At 36.2% G+C, this 20,652-nt stretch overlaps 1 protein-coding gene across 45 annotated transcripts in view; it reads left to right on the top strand.

Moving 5' to 3' along the window:
- The first annotated feature begins 1,636 nt into the window (after window positions 1-1,636).
- mapta (microtubule-associated protein tau a) overlaps window positions 1,637-20,652 on the top strand; it is a 68,921-nt gene continuing 49,905 nt past the window's right edge. For all 45 annotated transcript variants that reach the window (XM_087275741.1, XM_087275733.1, XM_087275738.1 and 42 more), the window contains exon 1: window positions 1,637-1,683. The gene's annotated coding sequence lies outside the window, so the exon portion shown is untranslated. The remainder of the gene's footprint in view (window positions 1,684-20,652) is intronic.

Genomic DNA, 20,652 nt, shown 5'->3' with positions numbered 1-20,652 from the left:
TTCTTTGTCTCGACTTTAAACAATTTAATTCAAAGTGGGCTTTTGGTATATTTATTTGGAAATAAATGTGGGTTTGTTTGATGTCTTGTTTTATAATTATTTTCGTTTATCATTTTAAAGTGCCTGAATAAAGGGTTTACAATATTCAGAATAATTAATGGGCTGTACTCATTTTGCACCATAATCTTCATTTATTATAATAGTTATAAAAGTATAACTTAATGACGTTAGAATAGTTCCAGTTTTGCCTTTGGGACAAATCAAAAATAAAACCAATAAACCAGATTTGCACAGTTATCTCATATATAGTGTAGAAAAATAGATGACAAGAAGTCATGACAACAAATGCTCATTAAACAAGTTTTGATGTTTTAATTTTACAAAATAATTTTGATAAGCTAATCAGATTTTTATACTTTTAATTAGTTATGCAAAGTTTTCGGTTTGATTAATGCAAGTTGAGTTGACTAGAAAAGTTCATTTGATTCAATTCAATAATTATTTGTTACAGTGGAGGAACTAGGCTAATCAGTTAAATGTGAGAGAAATTAGTTAAGGTGTGCTTATTTATGCTCTTCACTGTATAAATAACTTACATTAAAATAAAATGAATATATTTTTAGTTTGTTTTTAGCAGCAATATTAAACATTTTGCACACACAGTTGAGGTCAGAATTATTAGCCCCCTTTTATTATTATTAGTTTTAAAATATTTCCCAAATTATGCTTAACAAAGCAAGGAAATTTTCACAGTCTGATAATATTTCTTCTTCTAGAGAAAGTCTTAATTGTTTTATTTCGGCTAGAATAAAAGCAGTTCTTAATTTTTTAAACACCATTTTAAGGTCAATATTATTAGCCCCTTTAAGCTATATATATATATATATATATATATATATATATATATTTTTTTTTTTTTTTTTTTTTGGCATCATTATACAATAACTTGCCTAATTACCCTAAACTGCCTAGTTAACCCAGTTAAACCTTTAAATGTCACTTTAAGCTGTATTGAAGTCTCTTAAAAAATCTGTAGTTAAATATTTTTTACTGTCATCATGACAAAGATAACATAAATCAGTTATTAGAAATGAGTTATTAAAACGATCATGTTTCGAAATGTGTTGAAGAAATCTTCTCTCCGTTAAACAGAAATTGAGGACAAAAATAAACAGGGGGGGCTAATAATTCTGACTTCAACTGTATAGACACTGTAAAAAAAATTACATGACCGATTAGTCATGACAGCAAATGCGTTAGTTCATTGCATTGTAAGTTAATCATGTTCTAACCTAAATCTTTTAATTTCAAGTTGAATCAAATTATCTTTATGGGTTCATTGAACTTATATTCTGCTAAACTGACTTAAAACATTTTGTGTAACTTATAAAATCAAGGTAACCATGATTTGTACAGTGTATATAAATATAACAATCTATTTATATTGAAATTTATTCCCATGTTTTCCCCTTAAATAGACAAACCAGCTTGCTTACTTAAGTATAAAAACTAAACAAATAAACAAAACAATTAGCTATGATGAAAAACTGTTTATTCTCTCTGGCAGTATCTGTCTCTCCAGCGCCCCCGCTCGGCAACAGGCGGCTGTAGGATCGGCTGCTCCCGTCGAGCGTTCAGTGAGCGACTGCAGCTGGAGAGACAATAACAGCGACGCGCGCACAGGTAAGAAAAACCTGTCAAAGCTGCCACTTGTGAGCTTTAAATGCAATTTATTAGCGTATGTACTGAGGTTTCTGTACACTGTTCAAAGCTGTTTTGCGTCAAGCACAAAGCATGCGTGCCCTTGCCGCAATTTAAAATCGGCGTTCGTTCATGTCATGTTGTTAAATCGGGCCTGCGCTGCTTACGTATTGATAAACTAATGCTCTGAATATAGGATGAGCTCGAATATTGACTCGCTTATCAGAGGAAAAGCGCCTGGTTAAAATATGTGTATGATCATTCAAACGCAACAGACGGTTAGTGTAATGGCATTTGTGTGACTTTTCACTGAATACCCATATATTAACGTGCTAATTTTGAAGATTAGACGCATTAAACTGTTTTATACCTATACATATTATGTTTTCAGTCAGTTGAGCTCAGATTGCAAGAGCTGTTTCGTTCGGTGTGATTTTAATTCTATCTAAATGTTCCTCTTGCACGTACTGTAATGCTGTGAATAATTCGAATAAAATAACAATACAAGAATTAATGCAGCATATCCTAGTGAGGATGTATTAAAAAAAAAAACTGAATATTATTATAAGTTCAGGCTCATTGTGTATAGATTTTGGTGCTGAAGGATGCTTTGTTGGAGCGCACCTCCTCCCTCCATCTCTAAGAGCAGAGATGCGGCCATGATTCCAGCTCTTCTTGTCGTCGGAATTGTGTTCATGTGTCTGAATTCAGCCATCACAGTGTCTGTGTCTCAAATCACGCTGGTGGCTCAGTAGAAATCACAGACTGCCCGTTTCTAGGCTGTTATAGACGATGGTAACCATTCGGCGCTGACCAAATGCTGATTTCGGTTCTCCAATAATGGCATGCAACGCCTTTCTTCGTCGGCAGTACAGTTGTCTAATCATAGGGATGCATTTGATTTAGAAACCAGCATTAGTCTTTGTCTTCGCCGTGCTATTCGCACATGAGGTCGTTCTGGTAGCAGAATCTACAGTTTATTATCACGGTGTTACATTACATCCCTGTGGACTCTAATCCGATTTAAAATGGGGGTTGAGTTGAGGATTTTGAGGTGCCTGCAAACGCCTTGCTGGTTGTTATTGGTTTGCCTCACCCTTTTTCATCATTAATTTCAGTTGACATATTGATTTGGGTTTGCCAGTGAGCGATTGCTGTTTGATGGTATGAAATATTTAGCATGATACTGCATTGCGATGGATGGATTATAATAATTTTTTGTCATTATTATTATTTTTTTATCTTGCTGGTTGCCTTTCTCTCAAGGTGTGTTTCTTCTCCCCATTTTTCTTCTTTTAACCAAGCAATATGGCACCTGAAATTTTCACTGAACACTGACTTGTATCTTCATTAGGCATTTTTTATTACCTAAGCATAACCCAAAGCTGTTTAAAATGATTAAATAACTAAACAGGTAAATATAGAAGGTATTTACCAATTCATAAAACATTTAAAAATTAAACTGAAAAATACAGAGTTGTGAGAAAGCTTATCTGCACAACTGACCTGGTGAATGAGGATAACAGGTGTCAAAGGGTGATTGACACATCCAGAGCGTTGTAGATTAAAATCTGCTCTAGATGAAATGTTTAGTTGGGTTGTTTATTTGATATATAATGCCCAGGTAATTTTAGTCGTAAAGACAAGAGTAAGGCTGTAGCAGATTATTTGAAACTCTAAAGAGGCTACTTTTATTTCTATACTTACAATAACAAAACCTGCATTGCAAAACCCAATACAAGAACATTTTTACAATTTTTGTAAATGTACTAAACTCCTCTATTTGTCGGGCAAAATAGTGTATAGTAATTGGGAGCACACAATATTGACACTATGACTTGCCAGATCACCTGTCAATCAAACTCTTAGCAAAGGGCCGATTGTGATCATATAAACTCAGAGTACAGATTAGGCATGGGCCAGTACAAGATTCTGATCATGTGATAACCTTGGATAAAAATATCACGGTTTTAATGTATTGTGTATTACTGCTCTAAAATATATTCTTATTAAATGACTAGGTAAAAAACTAAAACTTTTTCTCTTTGAAGACAATATATATTATTTTGAGAAACATTTAAAATACTTTGGAGCAGCAAACATGTCAGATGTTCAAATTATTCTTTAGCCCCTTTCACACAGTGATAATGGTAAAATATAGTCTTCAAAGGGAAAAGGGTTTTAGTTTTTTACCCAGTTATTAAAAAAGAATTTATTTTAGAGCAGTAATCACAATTCCATTCACACTTCCATTCCAAAATACAGGTAAATGCTGACATCATTAACCAAAAATGATCGATAAAAGGCTGCACTTGTATTTGTACACATAGGAGTCGCATTTACTTTATGGTTTCTCTGTTATTTAAAGCTTTAGCATTCATGCAGCTGCTTTGTGAGACATCCAAAGGCAGATACGCAAACCGCAGCTTTACACATTTGACTACTTTACGATTTCTGTGGATGGAAAAATAATGTGAACAACTTATATGAAAACATATGGAGGAAAACTTTCACGTTGAGATGTTCATAATATGTTGTGTGTGCTGGCGCTCACTGGCTGCTTCACGTGCACACGCGTCAAACAACTTAAGCATCTTGAAGGTAAACAAACAACGGTTTATCATAAGCATTTTATCAATAATTGTTTACACAGTTGACATAATAAGGAACATAGAAATGTTATTTGACTAACCAAAAAAAATTATTTTCTTGTCGCCTTTATTAATACAGGGTCGCCATAGCGGAATGAACAGCCAACTTATCCAGCAAGTTTTTACGCAGCAGATGCCCTTCCAGCTGCAACCTGGAAACCCGCAGCCGGAAACATACACACACACATTCACACACTACGGACAATTTAGCCTACCCAATTCACCTTTACCGCATGTCTTTGGACTGTGGGGTAAACTGGAGCACCCGGAGGAAACCCAAGCGAAAGCAGGGAGAACATGCAAACTCCACACAGAAACACCAACTGAGCCAAGGTTCGAACCAGCGACCTAGCAACCTTCTTGCTGTGAGGCGACAGCACTACCTACTGCGCCACTGCCTCGCCACTAACATAAATGTGTCGGGAAAAATATGCAAAGGCTTTTATTTTCATAAACATCGCAGATGTAAATGCGTTTGAATGTTCTGATCGGCTGGAGTAGATGTCTCACGTTAACGCAGAAAGAAGGTTGTGGGAAAGAGCGCGTTCATGTCTAGAACTTTTCTTCACGAAAATAGCCGAAACAAATTTACCGGTATTTTCAAAAAGGGCATGTTTACACATACAGACTGGTAATTTTCAGTATTTTTCCAGAGGGTTCTGTTTGTGTGAAAGGGGCTGTGGATTTCTGCTGTCAAAAACACATTTTTTTAAAATGTCATCTTTGGATTTATTTTCTGCTGGAGATACTGTGAAAAAAAATGTAAATAAAAAACGTACACATACCGGTATAGAAATAGAAAATTTATTTAAATTTAAATGTACTTTTATATAGAAAATTGGCGCTTTTAAAACCTTGACTTTTCCAGACCGCGGTATACCTTGAAAACGGTTATCGTCCCATGCCTAGTACAGATATGAATTTGTTATCTATGAACAGATCCAATATAAATTCAAACCTGTGAGGGTGAAGTATTCTGTAGCGAAAACGTCTTTTCATTTACTTCCAAATTCCCTTCTGATGTGCAGTTTAAGTAGAAACCATATACTGTAGAACATAACGAGCCTCTGAATCAAGCAAGTTTTCCATCTACTTGTAGTCAAACATCTTTACTCTGAAGAAAGAATAAAAAATAATCACACTGATTGCTGTTCTGTGCCAGATGTGTAAACATATCTGATGCGAAGAAAGAAAAAAAATTACGCAACATAAATTGCTCAGCTGCATCATTATAGATACTAGAACGAGAGCTTATTATTTTTTAAGGTCGCTAAACCCCACAAAACATCTGAGCAAATTGTTGTGGTTTAGTGATGTGGGCAGGCTTACAAAGAGAGCATAAAATCTCTGACATATTGCCATGTGAAGTGTCTCTGAGCGCCGTTTGCATGAGTGTTTAATTGGCACAGCACTGACGGAGGGCTTTTCTGCAGCAGTCTTCTCAGACTCGCTGGCATGGGAGGCTGTGATCAGGCACTTCGCTGCCACAGAGCCAGTGGTTCATGTAATGTGAGGTGAATTTGCAGCTGCAGAGACTCTGACAGAAGCCGATGAGCAGAATTCCAGAAATCCACGTCTACATGCATCCACATGGTGCTTTGCCCCAAGAGCCCAAGCATGACTGTTCTGGAATGTGCTTAGCCATGAACTCAAGCATATGGAAAGTGGTGCACGAAAGTCCTTGCAAACCATTCTGGCATGACATACAATAAATATATTATTGAAGAAGCATATGCATACAATAAATAGATATAAATGATAGGATCATTAGGGATTAGGTGAATTGGGAGATTAATAGAGATTTTAGAATTTATTATTTAAATGATCCTGCATTTGCTGTAATTAGGGCGGTGCAATATGATGACGTATTTAGTATGGAAAAAATATGTATATATTGTTATTTCATATTATGCTATTAACATTTATTTAATGGTGTCAAAAATGCATTAAATATTTATATATTTTTCATAATTTCTAATGCAATATTACACGCCAGGGCGTCACGGTGGCACAGTGGGTAGCACAATCGCCTCACAGCAAGAAGGTCACTGGTTCGAGCCCCAGCTGAGTCAGTTGGCATTTCTGTGTGGAGTTTGCATGTGCTCCCTGTGTTTACGTGGGTTTCCTCCGGGTGCTCCAGTTTCCTCCACAGTCTAAAGACATGCGCTATAGGTGAATTGGTATGTGTGTGAATGAGTGTGTATGGATGTTTTTCAGTGATGGGTTGCAGCTGGAAGGGCATCCACTGCGTAAAACATTTGCTGGATAAGTTAACGGTTCATTCCGCTGTGGGGACCCCTGATTAATAAAGGAACTAAGCAGAAAAGAAAATGAATGAATGAACGGCACCGTGACAAAGTTGCAATCTTGAAAACACAATGTTTACATTTTTGGATGTTATTTAGCTATATCTTTTTTTATTTTATGTTGGACCCACAATCATTAGTTTTTGAAAGAAAAATGTCTTATATTAATATTTATTTTAAATGTCTACATTTTAATCAAACTGAGATTTAAAATGAAGTAAGAAATATGACCACAAATGAATGAGCACAGTTCTGAGTATATTAATGATTGATTGATTTTGAGTAAACTATTAATTGATTGAATTTACAGAAATTGTGCTTTATCAGGATAATTTATTGTTTTTAGGATATGAGATGACTTGAATGGTGAAATGATGTTTGTCAGCTTGCCCAGCCCTATAGCTGTAATGATAGCAGGACTCAAGCTGCATGAACTTCACAAGTTTCTGCAAAACCTGATAAACCCTTTAAGAGCTTCAGTGGAAGAAAGAACTTTTACATCTGAACTGTATTTTGCACACTGAATAGCTGGAGTTAAATCATTTTGTATAGTTCTTTTTACAATACAAATTGTGTCAAAGAGCTTTACAGAAAATCATATTATTATTACTATTTATTATGATAAATTATAAGCATTACAATAGATATATACACAGTAGAAATATGCATATTTTAATAGCTTTGTTTAATCGCTTTGTAATGTTTATTTGTACTTTTTTCTTTGAATATAAATACTGTAAATAAAGACGCACACATATTACGTGCGATGATACAAGATTAATATATATTAACTTATTGTTCAATGCAATAATAATTAAAAATTGACCTTATTTAACAAACAGTAGATTGTTTACAGTATGACAGTACTGTGATGTGAAGTGATGCTGACAACAGGGGTGAGGATCCAAATGCAGGTTTATTTACAAGATTGGTCAGACAAGCAATAGTCAGGATAAGAGCAAACATGAACACTGGCAATCCAGACTTGTTGTCAAAGTAACAGGCGAGTTGTCAGAAGGCAGGCAGCAAACAGGGATAAACGATAAAACAAACAAAACAAAGCAAGGTTCAAACACACGGAAGGCAAGGCAAGGAAAACGCGTTGGATTGTTTACAGATACAGATGTACAAAACTCAGCAACTTGTGCGTTTGAGAGGTGTATGTATAGGCCCAATCCCAATTCTACCCCTTAGCACTTCCCCTTACCTCTACACCTCATTTTGCGCGTTCCCATAAAGGGGTGTCCCAATTCTCTTTAGCTTGAAGGTGTATTGCTAAGGGGAAGGGTTATACACCCCTACAAAAGGAGATTTTTCATGACCACACTCAAAACCAAGGGGTAAGAACATTTCCCAGAATTCACCAGCCACAACACCTGCATGACTGCACCCGGAAGTAAGGAGATCCACAAATTAGTATTTTTTAAAATTATTACGTATTTTTACAACAAATAAGCACATGTTTTAAATAATTCATAGCCGTATTCGCGTTTTACCGTCATGCTTTTTAAACCGCTAAATTAAAAACCGTTAATTTTTGCGATCTATAATCCATAATCATAACTCCTGTAGAGTAGTCCCACAACACTCTGAAACTCGATGACACTCAAATTCCCTGTCAGAAAATTCTAGTGGCTGGGAATGAGCTTTTTACAGTGTCTGCTATAATGTTAATGTTGTTTCTTGTGTTTACATAGATGAATGTGGCCACTGTGTAAATAAACAGTACAGTTACAATCTTATTTCCACAATAGATTGTTGTGATAACATTATATATGCCTTCAGTGATTTCCCAAAGATAAATACTAAAAAATAACACAACTGGAATCACTACAGCAGTCGCGATCATCTGATCTCATATGAAGCAAGAGATTGCGATGACATATGATGACGTGTGCAGGTGCTGTAGTGCTGTCCCAATGCTTGGGGGTAAATTTTGAAGCCCTACCCCTTCACATTCGGTTTTAAGGGCCAAGGGGAAGGGGTGGGGGTACAAAAATAGAATTGGGATTTGGCCAAAGTCTGTGCAATTAGTCCTGAACAGCTTCAGCTGTGTCTGTTTGCAATTATGGGGATCTAGGCCAGGTGTGTGAGTGGTGCATGACTGGATATGTAGTTCTTTTGCTGGCAGATTTGTAGTTCTGCAGCGATCTGCATGGGCTAGATTACTGGTGACTGTGACAAGTACATAGTATAATTTAAAAGCTTTAAAAAAACAAAAATATACATGTTTTTTATGTAGTCCAAGATATTAATTACACTTAATGTAATATATTATTAACTAAATATGTTTAATATTATTACATTCAAATGTAATACATTTTCAAATAAAAATAACATATCTAACACACATTATACACAGTGTTCTGAATGTAATTGACTACAGCACAGTGAAAGCTCTCTACACCCTGTTCATAAGGTGGTGACTCACCATAAGAGTCATTTCACATCTCAGTGGGAGCGCAGAAGTTGCTTATGTCACCACAGCTCTCAAAATACAGTTTATGCCATCAGATTTACAGTCTGTATTCTCGTCATCTAATCCATTGGCTCAACATGGACTGCCAGGGTCTCAAGCAGTCTGGTTGATCTTTTATATGAGAGTACTGTATGTGTTTTTGTGATGGGCCAGTGCTTGAATCCGAATATAACTGGCCCTGCAGATGGAGAGTCAAGAAAAGGCATGAGAGTAACTGTGCTTCATAGCCATGCTGAGCAAATTTAGGTCAGGGATACAAGGCTAGCCAAGCGTGATGAGAGCATCACAGACATTCAGCTATTTTACCGCACAAACCCAGCGTGTGCCAGTGTCAGATCAACACGCAAATAACCTCACTCAGACCTCTCCTGGTGCCATCCATGGCTTTATCGCTAATTCCAAACAAGTCGTTTTTGACATGATCAGATGTGCTGATTGCAGATTTGACTGGTTACATAACAAATAATACCTGCTGCTGAGTTGTTGTACATACACATGATTTAGATCTAGATTGTCTGCCTTCAGTACTGTAACCAGCAGAGATGGGAAACAGTGATTGCTAGGTTTTCCACTCCAATATTTGATGCTGTTTTTTGTTGTTAGGATGACAGAGAGTATTAAATGTTACACTTTTAATTTGACTCTTTATCAGCATTCTCATTTACTTTTTCATCACCTTTTAATTTTTTCTCATACATGATATTGTTGTCAAAATTGATCTGCAAAAAAGACTAGAAATTATGTAGTGTGAAACCAGGCCTTTAATTGGCAATGTCATGCCCATAATATGCACAAGATTGCCTTTTTTTCTTATAAAACCAAAATTTCATTCATTTTCTTGTCGGCTTAGTCCCTTTATAAATCTAGGGTCGCCACAGCGGAATGAACCAACAACTTATCCAGCACGTTTTTAAGCAGCGGATGCCCCTCCAGCCGCAAGAAAATGAATGAATGAATGATTCCTTTACAATTTAAACGGCATCTTTGAATATCTTTTCTGCTGGAGATACTGTTGTCCTAAAAACTTTTTAAAAAACATAAGTGAAGTTTATGTATAAACTAATTTCGAGAGGATCATGTGCTTATGATTGCTAGCGGCTGGATCCGCATTATCCAATTCACTATGCTCCAGTCAGATGACTCCTAAACTACTATAAATAGCCTGGGTTTCATTCCACTGCTATCTTCGTTTGAAGAGTCCCCCCTTCCACCCCTACTCCTCCTTCACTGTTGCCTCACAGCAAGAAGGCTTTACCAAACCAGCAGACATTTCTGTGTGGAGTTTGCTCTTCTCCCCGTGCTCACGTGGGTTTCCCCCGGGTTCCCCGGTTTCCTCCCACCGCCTAGAAAACATGCAATTAAGTTAACTGACTAATCCAAATCGGCACCATAGACATGCTTCTAGTATGTAGTTATCTCCAAGAGCAATCACTTATTGTTCATTGGTTACTACAGCAGGGGAGTTCTCGAGATCTACCTGAGCTCAAACTCCCCTCCCGCCTTGCAACGGGAGGGAGCCCTGGGCTCAAGGATCTCATGAGCTCAGGGCTCTCTCCTGGGACAGCATGCCAAGCAAGCTTTTATAATTAATCATCAGCTAAGTGTGAACTCTTGATATAAAAAAAATCACACATACTTCAGGAGCGGTATTACAGAAAATGTTGGCAGTTTTAAAACCTTGACTTTTCTAAACCGCGGTATACCTCGAAAATAGTTATCGTCGCATGCCTAATCCACTTGTACATTAATATTTACTAATCAGTTTGTGGGAAAAACTACTTGATTCTTTATGTGATATAATTGGTCCACTAGGACAGGCTTTCAGAATTTGCCACTGTGAGGTAAAAAATAATTAAAGTGTACACAATGTTTTAACATTTATATTTTACATATTGACTAGATTTCTTGATGTTAGAAAGGAAATTGTAAGCACAGATACTATGATGTCCCACAAAACTATAAACACCACACTGAGAAAAGCTTCAGAATTGCAGGAGTTTGTTGACATCCTGTCAGTGTAACAGTGGGAGCTTTGTTTCGGAAGATGTCTTGACCTTTTATGAGATGAATGAAATGCTCCCACATCTTTCTGAACTACAGTTTCATGGGATTCAATGAGAGTGGAAGTGAAAGTTTACCAGTAAGCCATCAACTGCATCTATAAGTAGCACACAGTCTAGTCTGAAGCAGAAGTGTAAATCAGACTATTGGGATGATTCACAGTGTCTGCTTTGATACTGATTCACATACTGGAGAAAAACGCCAAGCATTATTTAAATTAAAGTAAATAGATGGATGGATGGATGGATGGATGGATGGATGGATGAATGGATGGATAGATTAAATTATGTTTGATGTTTTACACTGAATGGAATTTCATTAGATACCATTAGTGAAGAGATTCATGAACATTAAGAAAAATAACTTTTGTTGACACTTTAGTTTAAGTAAATTTAGTTAAATTCACACCATTTACTACAGATATATCATAGATATATACATTAGATGTTGCCTGCTATGTTGTTTATTGGAGGGAATGCGTCAATAGACCCGCCATTTTAGTACAGGGTAGCGCTTCTTTGAAATGAATGCGGGACCAAGCTGCAGTGAAGGACTGTGGCCATCCAGAGCCAGAGATATACACATATACACATATATCTATGATCGGGAGTTTTCCTTGTGATCAGTATGCAAATGTTTTTTAAAATTACATCACTTTTCTACATTGGTGGATAGGTGACCGCATGGGCATTGCCAACCAAGAGCATAGCTGCGTTCCAAATCGCAAACTTAAGCACTATTCTACGCCATTTTGTAGTATAAACAGTGCGTTCACACTAAAAACTCTACAAATAATAAGTGCACTTAATTAACCCGGACGATGCACTCATTCAGTCAGTAAAATGAAGTGTGTAATGCTGGACACTTCACACACTCAACGACCGCAGGTTTGCTCTCGTAGCGGAGCTATCGGGCGCACATGTTGGATAACTTTATTTATTTTGGATTGTGAAAGCAAAATTCTCCTACGAGAGTGATTATAGCGCCTCCCGATGGTGAATGCAGCAATACTCATGGCAGGTATTATTTGATAGTGGTCATTTATTTCACTGATTTGGCAACCATCAAACATCATCGAGGAAACGGATTGAATTTCCGCTTAGTAAAAAACATTAGTGCTCCATTTGCAACAACACTACATACATATAACATGCTGTTGAGTGTGTAAGTGCATAAGTACATAGTGCACGAGTGCATAGTGTATAGTGTGCCGTTTGAGACTCAGCTCATGTGTTTGTGTGCATGGAAATGTATTATCCTCCCTCCCTGTTAAATTTGATCTAATCTGTGTCCTGAAACACACCCCCCCCCCCCTCTCCTGCTTTCACTTATTCTAACAGAGGGATTCGTTTGTGACTTAGCCAACTCGTTAACTTAGCCAACAATAATACAAGTTTCCAGCACTGCAGCATCTTGTTGTCATATTTTATAACGTTGTTTGCTTATTTTATTGTAAAAAAACTAGCATAAGCCTGGTATTTAGTCTGGCAGTAAGTGACTGTATTATCCTAAATAACATTACTTGTTTAGCATAAAAGTTTGTGACATACAAAAACATAAAAACTGAAATCTTACCTATGAAATGTTCTGCCTTTTTGCTTTGTTTTCTTTGTTTGCTCGTTTCTACACCCATGCACAGCGCTAAAGTCCAGCATCTTCACATTGTCACACTGTCTTGACCAGTGCGGTTGAATGACATTTGTGCTGGGAGCACTGTACAAATGTGGCAGCGCTGTTGACTCAGGGGCTGTATGTGATATCTAGGATACTGTATCTGTGCTGGCTTATTACCTGCATATTGTTAAGCTGTTTATTAGCACTAACAAAGTATCTCATTTTACATCCCTAATCCTACCCAATACCGAAACCCAACTAACTATTGATAAGCAGTTCATTTTACTGAGTTAAAAGTCTTAGTTAATGGTTTGTTAATAGCATAAATTATACATTAAATTAAAGTGTGACTTTACTTTTTTGTGCATGTGTTGGCTCATTTTAGATCTGGGTATCTATGGAGTACTTTAATTAATCACATTTATCTATCAAGTTAAATTTGTGTGTCAGAACTTGAAATAACAATTTTTTTTCCGTATCTAACACACTTTTAGGTGTATATATGTATTTACGTCTATTGAAAAATCATAGGGTATATGCCGAAGCATGCTAATAGGACTTTTAATTTGCCAGTAACCTGGGTTAAGCGCTTCCGGTGAACTGTATGCCAATGCAAAAATCAGCGCCTTTAAGGTCTGTTTTCTTTAAAAATCAGCGATCTCCACTGGCTGATATAAAGTGGGTCTCAGATTGTACAAGAAGCACTGCATTAAATTACATTTTCCCCCGCCATATCTTTATAATATGAGCATTTATTTTACCCCAGTATGTTCAATGGAGCTTCTGTGCTAGCCTGCCGATTCTAACGGGCGAGCGCGAGTAAAAGGTTTTTTGTCTCGTTTTACGCTTCAACAACTAAATGAATGCCAAAGTTTATTTAACTGAATGTATTTTAATTACATTACAACACTGATAATAGATTGTAAAAGAAACCATATAAAATGTAACAAAAATTCACAGTAACAGGTCACCGGAAGTTTATCAGTATGGGAACAACACTAGCTTGGCATATACCTTATTACAGCATGAAAAGCTGATTTTTTTATTTTTATTTGGATCTGATTTTCTTTTTCGCTGAACAACTATGAGCTGTAAATTCAAAAGAATTTGATTAAATACCTTTCCTTTAATAGGTTACCTTTAAAAGGGTCTAATTTTGCATAAAAGGTGTGAATAAATGCTGTAATAACATGGAAAAATAAAGTCGAAATTATTAGCCCCGCTGAATTATGAGCCCCCCTGTTTATTTTTTTCCCCAATTTCTGTTTATTGGAGAGATTTTTTTCAATACTCTTCTAAACATAATAATAATAAATCATCTCTAATAACTGATTTATTTTATCTTTGCCATGATGACAGTAAATAATATTTGACTAGATATTTTTCAAGACACTTCTATACAGCTTAAAGTGACATTTAAAGGCTTAACTAGGTTAATTAGGTTAACTAGACAGGTTAGGGTGAAAAGGCAAGTTATTGTATAATAATAGTTTAAAAAAAAAAAAAGCTTAAAGGGGCTAAACATTTTTGACCTTAAAATGTTGTTGTTTTTTTTAACTGCTTCTATTCAAGCCGAAATAAAACAAATAAGACAATTAATACTACAGCATTTACTCAATAAGAATTTGCTGATCAGGTACAGTGTGCTTGTTGATAATTTATTAGATTATGGCTGTTTTATTATTGGTTCTGAATTATTCTCAGAAAATAGTATGCCCGTTTTAAATTATGATGATGATTAAAATACTCCAATTTGTACCCTATACTGACTGTCTCAAAGTAAAGCGAAGAGAGCTTTAACTGTTGCCACATGCTGGCCGTCAATAAAGGCAATAAAGAAGCAAAGATAACTGTGATCTGATCTTGTGTCCAGGCAACTATCCGTGCTATAACGCTCCCCTCGCCTGTCAACACAGGAACTCAAACTAAACTTCTTTGTTCAGTTACTGACACATCTGATGGCTTTATATGTGTGCTATGTGGGAAATACATCTTTAGTATCCCAGGTGCTGTGCAAACATCTCTGTTGATCTTGCGCTTTCTCTAGACGCAAACACACCCTCTTTATGTGGGTTTATTTAGCAGAAGAGCCATGAGCCAAGTACATCATACTGATTCTGTCAATATGCACACACACTGTGCTCTTTTTAAATGCTTTTACTTTCACAATTTAAGGCACCGTCGCAGTAAAGACAACAGATGTTAGTGCTTGGGTAGATCTTCAAGTGCCCTTAGAGGCATGTGGTAAACCTACACATGTATTTTCACTATAGAGTGTAGTTGGGACATGTTTAAAATGGCTGTTAACTCGTGCTTTGGAAAGGTCATTGGATATATATTCTATGTCTGAGAACACACTGAAGATCAGGGATTGAAAATTCAATTTAAGTTATGACATAGATATAATTAACAGATTATACACTATTTGGCTCACTAATCAAATAAGCATGTTTGCACAACAGCGTTCACATGATCAGTGTGACAGATGGCCAGATGCTCTTTCTTTAAAGAACAAGATCTTATTTGGATTATTCGTACATTATGCTGGATGGCATGATTGTGATTAATGATTTGTCACTGTAATTAATGTAAAATGGTGACATGATATGTAAGACATTCGTAAATGTAAGATTCATCTCATTTCACAAATTTGTGATTATGATTAGTTAGCAACATTAACATAAACTAACAATAATTCAACAGCATTTAGTTGTTTCAGTGTTGATTTTACTAATACATTTTTTAAATTGTTGCATTGCCATCAGCTGAACAACAGTTGTATATTTTAATTATTCTTATCATTAACTTTATCTAATAAAAACATTAGCCCCTTTCACACACACAGACCATTCTCGGGAAATTACCAGCAATTTTCCAGAAAGGTCTGTATGTGTGAACAGGCCCTTTTTGAGAAAATCGGTAAATTCATTCCGGCAATTTTCCGGAAAGAGAAGTTTTTTTTTAACATTACCGGTAATTTGCCGGAATGCTGGGTAAAGTCTAGATCGGATACGCGGCCGGCCGGAAGTGCAATATGCACATTAATATAGCAGCATTTTTTATCACACTGAATAACAATAACTAATATTTATACAGTACTGTGACAAGTGGGTTTAGGGTTGGGGTGGGGGTAGGCATTAAAAAATGTAATTTATTGGGTAATTTAATAGATAACATCATTGGCGTCGCTAAGCCTATTTTAGGGGGGCTGTAGCCCTCTATCCCCTTTGAATATGATATGAAGACGGCAGCAGAAATCGGCTGAATTTTGAAACCCTGACTTTTGTTTTTCATTTGATCAGCAAACCACAGCTGTGCAGAGCGAGAGAACAAGGTGTGTGTTTATCGATAAACTGTTATAAAATAAGCTTATTTGCAATACTTTACTATAGATACACTTGAATCACTTGTACCCCAAAGTCATATAGGAGCAATTGGGTTTCAATCCACTGTTTTCTCAGTACTCACCTCATCAGGACAACTGTTTCCTCTTGCAATAATGTAATTCTTGACAAACATTTTACTATTTGTATTTCAAAGTGACCTACCATAATAAAATACAATACAGTGCAAGTGGCATTATCTATACCACAGTCATGCACTGAAAGGATTAAAAACAGTGACAGAACCACTTAGCGAATGTACTCGTATTAACTGTCAGAGTCACTGACAGAGATAGAAACATCATGTGTTGTCTTGCATTAAAAAGATTTCCTATTTTAATATAATGATTCAAGTCACAAAATATAGTGTTAAATAAATATTGTTTAGCATAAACCCTACCATATTACTCTTACATTTTTAAGTGTATTACTATTAAATTACTACTTATACGTATATTAGGCTTATTTATTTATACTTATATATATTTATTCATTTTTTTTCTCATAAGGAGCTTAGCCCCCCTAAAATGAAAATCTTAAAATCGCCCCTGGTTTTCATAAATTATGCTCGGTACAACTACTGCTTTTACCTTACTGTGACGGGTGGGTTTAGGTTTGGGGTGAGAGTTGACGTTAATCAAATATAATAAATGGGAACTTTAATAAATGATATAAATAATTCTTGTTAACTTTTGGCCTAAATCATATCTGATCAAGCAACAACTGGAATGCTGCGCTGTGTGGTGTGAACGCAGAAGGAAGATTGCGGGAAGTAGACGTGAGATGTCTACTTCAGCCAATCAGAACATTAAGGCGCATTCACGTCCGCGCGGTTTATAAAATTGAAAGCCTTTGAATATTTTTCCAGACACATCCAGACAGCACCAGCACACGCACATTATGTAGATCTCTACATGTGAAAGTGTTCCTCCATATGTTTTCATCGAAGTTGTTCACGATGCTGATCCATCCACAGAGTTTGTAATGTAGTCAAATGTTTACAAACACAAGCGCAGCTGTTTATAGGTCATTTCTGGTTAATGATGTCAGAATTTAACTGTAGTTTTTAAATGGATGTGTGAATGCTCTTTTCCGGGAAAATTCCGCAACGTCCTCATCTGTGTGAACAGAACTTTTTTAATATACTGATAAATCATTCCGGAAATTTTCCGGATATTTACCAGAATCACTGTGTGAATGGAGCTATTGATAGCCAAGCAGAAAAGATCTTGAACATTTAAAACACCAAACAAAAAAACCCTGCAGCCCTCACATAAGAATAATCAGAATTTTAATTGTGCTTCAATATGGATGCTGGTATACTTATTAATATAGTCATATTTATAGTATACTGTAAACAATTATATAATCAATTAGTCCTGACAGCATATGCTTTTAGGTCATTGTAACTTATTGAACTAAGTTAATCATGTTAACTTAATGTAATAAGTTACGCAAGCTGTTTTAAGTCAGTTTAACATAATAAAAGTTCTATGGACCCATAAGGTTAATTTGATTCAGCTTCAAAATTTAAGGCAACCAGGATTTTTTTTACAGTGTATTCATCTTTTTGGTGTTACAGTACACCTTTATTTTCCATTTGAAGATATAAGAGAGGTTTTAGCTACAACAAATGTTGAGCAGTCATCACATTCCCAGTGTGCAAGCCGCTTTGTGGAAAGGTGAGAGAGAGCAAAGTTCCTGAATCCTTGTGCAAACTGTGTGTCCAGACAGATTGTGTGCCAGATGCACATAAAACAGGTGAGATTTTTCCCATTGCAATGTCCTGGAGAGTCCAGCCAGGGTTTTTTCTTGTCTCTGGATTTTTATAGAGTACACTGGGCAAAGAAACTAATGAGAAGATCAAAGAGAAGAGCAATGTGTTGATATAACAGGGAAAGTATTCAATAAATGCTAATGGGATACATCAGCGTGTGTGCTGTAGAGTCACGCTGCTGGCTGTTAATCCTTTACTAACGCTCTTTAAAGGAAAGAGTCTTTGAAGAAGATTCTACACCCTTAGACGTTCTCTAGGAAACTAAAGACTTCAATGGCATCAATGCAAAAACCATATTATTTTTAGGAGTGTAGGGTAATTACTTTGCACCTTGCATGATGTGCAGACAATAAAACACACTCTTTTTTGTTTTGTTTCCATCAGATATGTGTGACTCTACAAAGCTCATCAGTATTTAAAGGGTTGAGTCTATCAAAAAATAAATAGATTAAACCTATGTAGGGCAACACGGTGTGCTCAGTGGTTAGCACTGTCGCCTCACAGCAAGAAGGTCACTGGTTCAAGTCCCGGCTGGGTCAGTTGGCATTTCTGTGTGAAGTTTGCATGTTCTCCCCGTGTTGGCGTGGGTTTCCTCCGGGTGCTCCGGTTTCCCCCACAGTTCAAGAAATGTGCTATAGGTGAAATAAATAAACTAAATTGGCCGCAGTTTATGAGTGTGTATGCAGCTGGAAGGCCATCCGCTACATAAAACACATGCTGGATAAGTTGGAGGTTCATTCCGCTGTGGTAACCCCTGCTAACAAAGAGACTAAGCCAAAGGAATATGAATGAATGAACAAACCTATGTATTCAGATTTTTTTTGCTTTTTTCTATCCACACATGCTAAATAATTGTGCTAAATCTGGAATCTCACATAAAACATTTGCATGGAAAGCACCGTTTCCCGTAATGAGCCATTGTGGGCCTTTTTTTCTTATATAATAAATTACTTGCACCTCAGAAGACAAAGACAAAAAGTGAGGAATGTGCGGTGGCATTTGGAGGAGTGAGACGCGCTTTAGGAGCACAGAGGCTGTTCCGGGAGGTAGTAAAACTGAACCACTTTAGTGATGGATTTTGGAATGTCCAAAACAACATTTCAGACGTGGTCACTGTTTGATTTTACTTCTTCTGTGGAAGTCAATGGTTACAGTTTTTCACCTTTTTTCATGCTAATAATATGCGTGCTAATAATCAAAGTGAAATTGGTTCTTAGTGTTGTTAAGTAACTAACTATATAAATGAGTGTATATACACTCAACACATTCGGCCCTTGGGCTATAGCAAATCCAAGTGCCCCCTTTTTATTTATTTACCTCACAAAAGTGTGTATAATTATTAATTGTTGTTATTATTACTATTAATTTACTAATTTATATTATTATCTAATTTTCAACCATTTGATTTATGTTTGATTATTATTTTTTTTTCTATTTGATTAAAATAGGCCTGCAGGTACAAAAAACTAAGTAATGACATAATATGAACTTTAAAGTTCAAACAGGCAGCAAAAATCTGCAAAACAAAAAACATTTGCAAAACTTCCTAAATCAGTGCTTTAATATAATACTTTAAATTGAGGTTTACCTTTAAAACGTTTCTTTAAAACTTTAGCTGACCATAAATGCCTGATGATATTATATCTTTAATATCCATGCTTTAAATATACAAAAAAGCTTATTGTGGTCTTCTGAGTTACAGAAGGCTAGCATCCTTATTTTATTTATTTATTTATTTATTTATTTATTTATTTATTTATTTATTTATTTATTTATTTATTTATTTATTTATTATTATTATTTTATTTATTTATTTATTGTATCAGATATATTGTCTGATGAAAGTCAGCACCAATATTTTATGCTCCATATTATTACTATCATTTTTATATAAGGGGCAGAGTTACCATTCATTAAAAACAGTTTGCTTTCTTACTGGTTCAGTTAGACTTACTGTAAAGCATAACTGAGTGTATTAACTTGAGATAGATACTCCGGACCGATGTATATCTTGGTAACTGCTTGTCTAGGCTATTTGATTTATTTCCACTCTGTCTTGGCTATATTGTGTGATGGAAGGATTGTGCGGGCCGGTTTGAGTCCAGCTGTAACCGCCGTGTGTCCGAGACAGCGCTTCAGTTATAAGTCCATTCAGCATGATTCCGCCTATCCCAGCTTCTGTTGCTACATGTACAAGTGTATCAATGATGAAGACGGTTTGAATTTTATTTTTTGTTCTATGAAGAGCTTGGTTAGCCTACCTGCTCTCGCGGTAGTGCTGAAATAAGGGACTGTCCTGGGAAAATTGTGACATCTGATCACCCTTATGGATGACTAAAACAGGGCTATTCAATATTCTGATTGGGCTACAGCCACTCCGAGCCCCAGTTTAGCACCAGCGTCACTGTTTTTGAACAGCAGTGAACTAAAAGGAATACATCACATTATCAACGAGAGAAAACATAACGCAAAGAGGCATTTCCCACGTCATAGCGCAAATTAATTTTACACCCAATCAAGGGCCCCCTTCTTCTGTGGGCTCTGGGGCTTCAGCCCCACCTAGCCCTTATGTTAATCCGGGTCTGTATATACTGTGCACAGATGTACAGTTGAAGTCAGAATTATTAGCCCCCCTTTGATTTTTTAAAATGATGTTTAATAAAGCAAGGTAATTTTCACA

This window comes from Danio rerio, chromosome 12, assembly GCF_052040795.2.
Source record: "Danio rerio strain M-AB ecotype USA chromosome 12, GRCz13ab, whole genome shotgun sequence".
Lineage (NCBI taxonomy): Eukaryota > Metazoa > Chordata > Actinopteri > Cypriniformes > Danionidae > Danio > Danio rerio.
The sequence above is the reverse complement of the archived record's forward strand: the minus strand, read 5'-3'. Positions and strand labels throughout refer to the sequence as shown.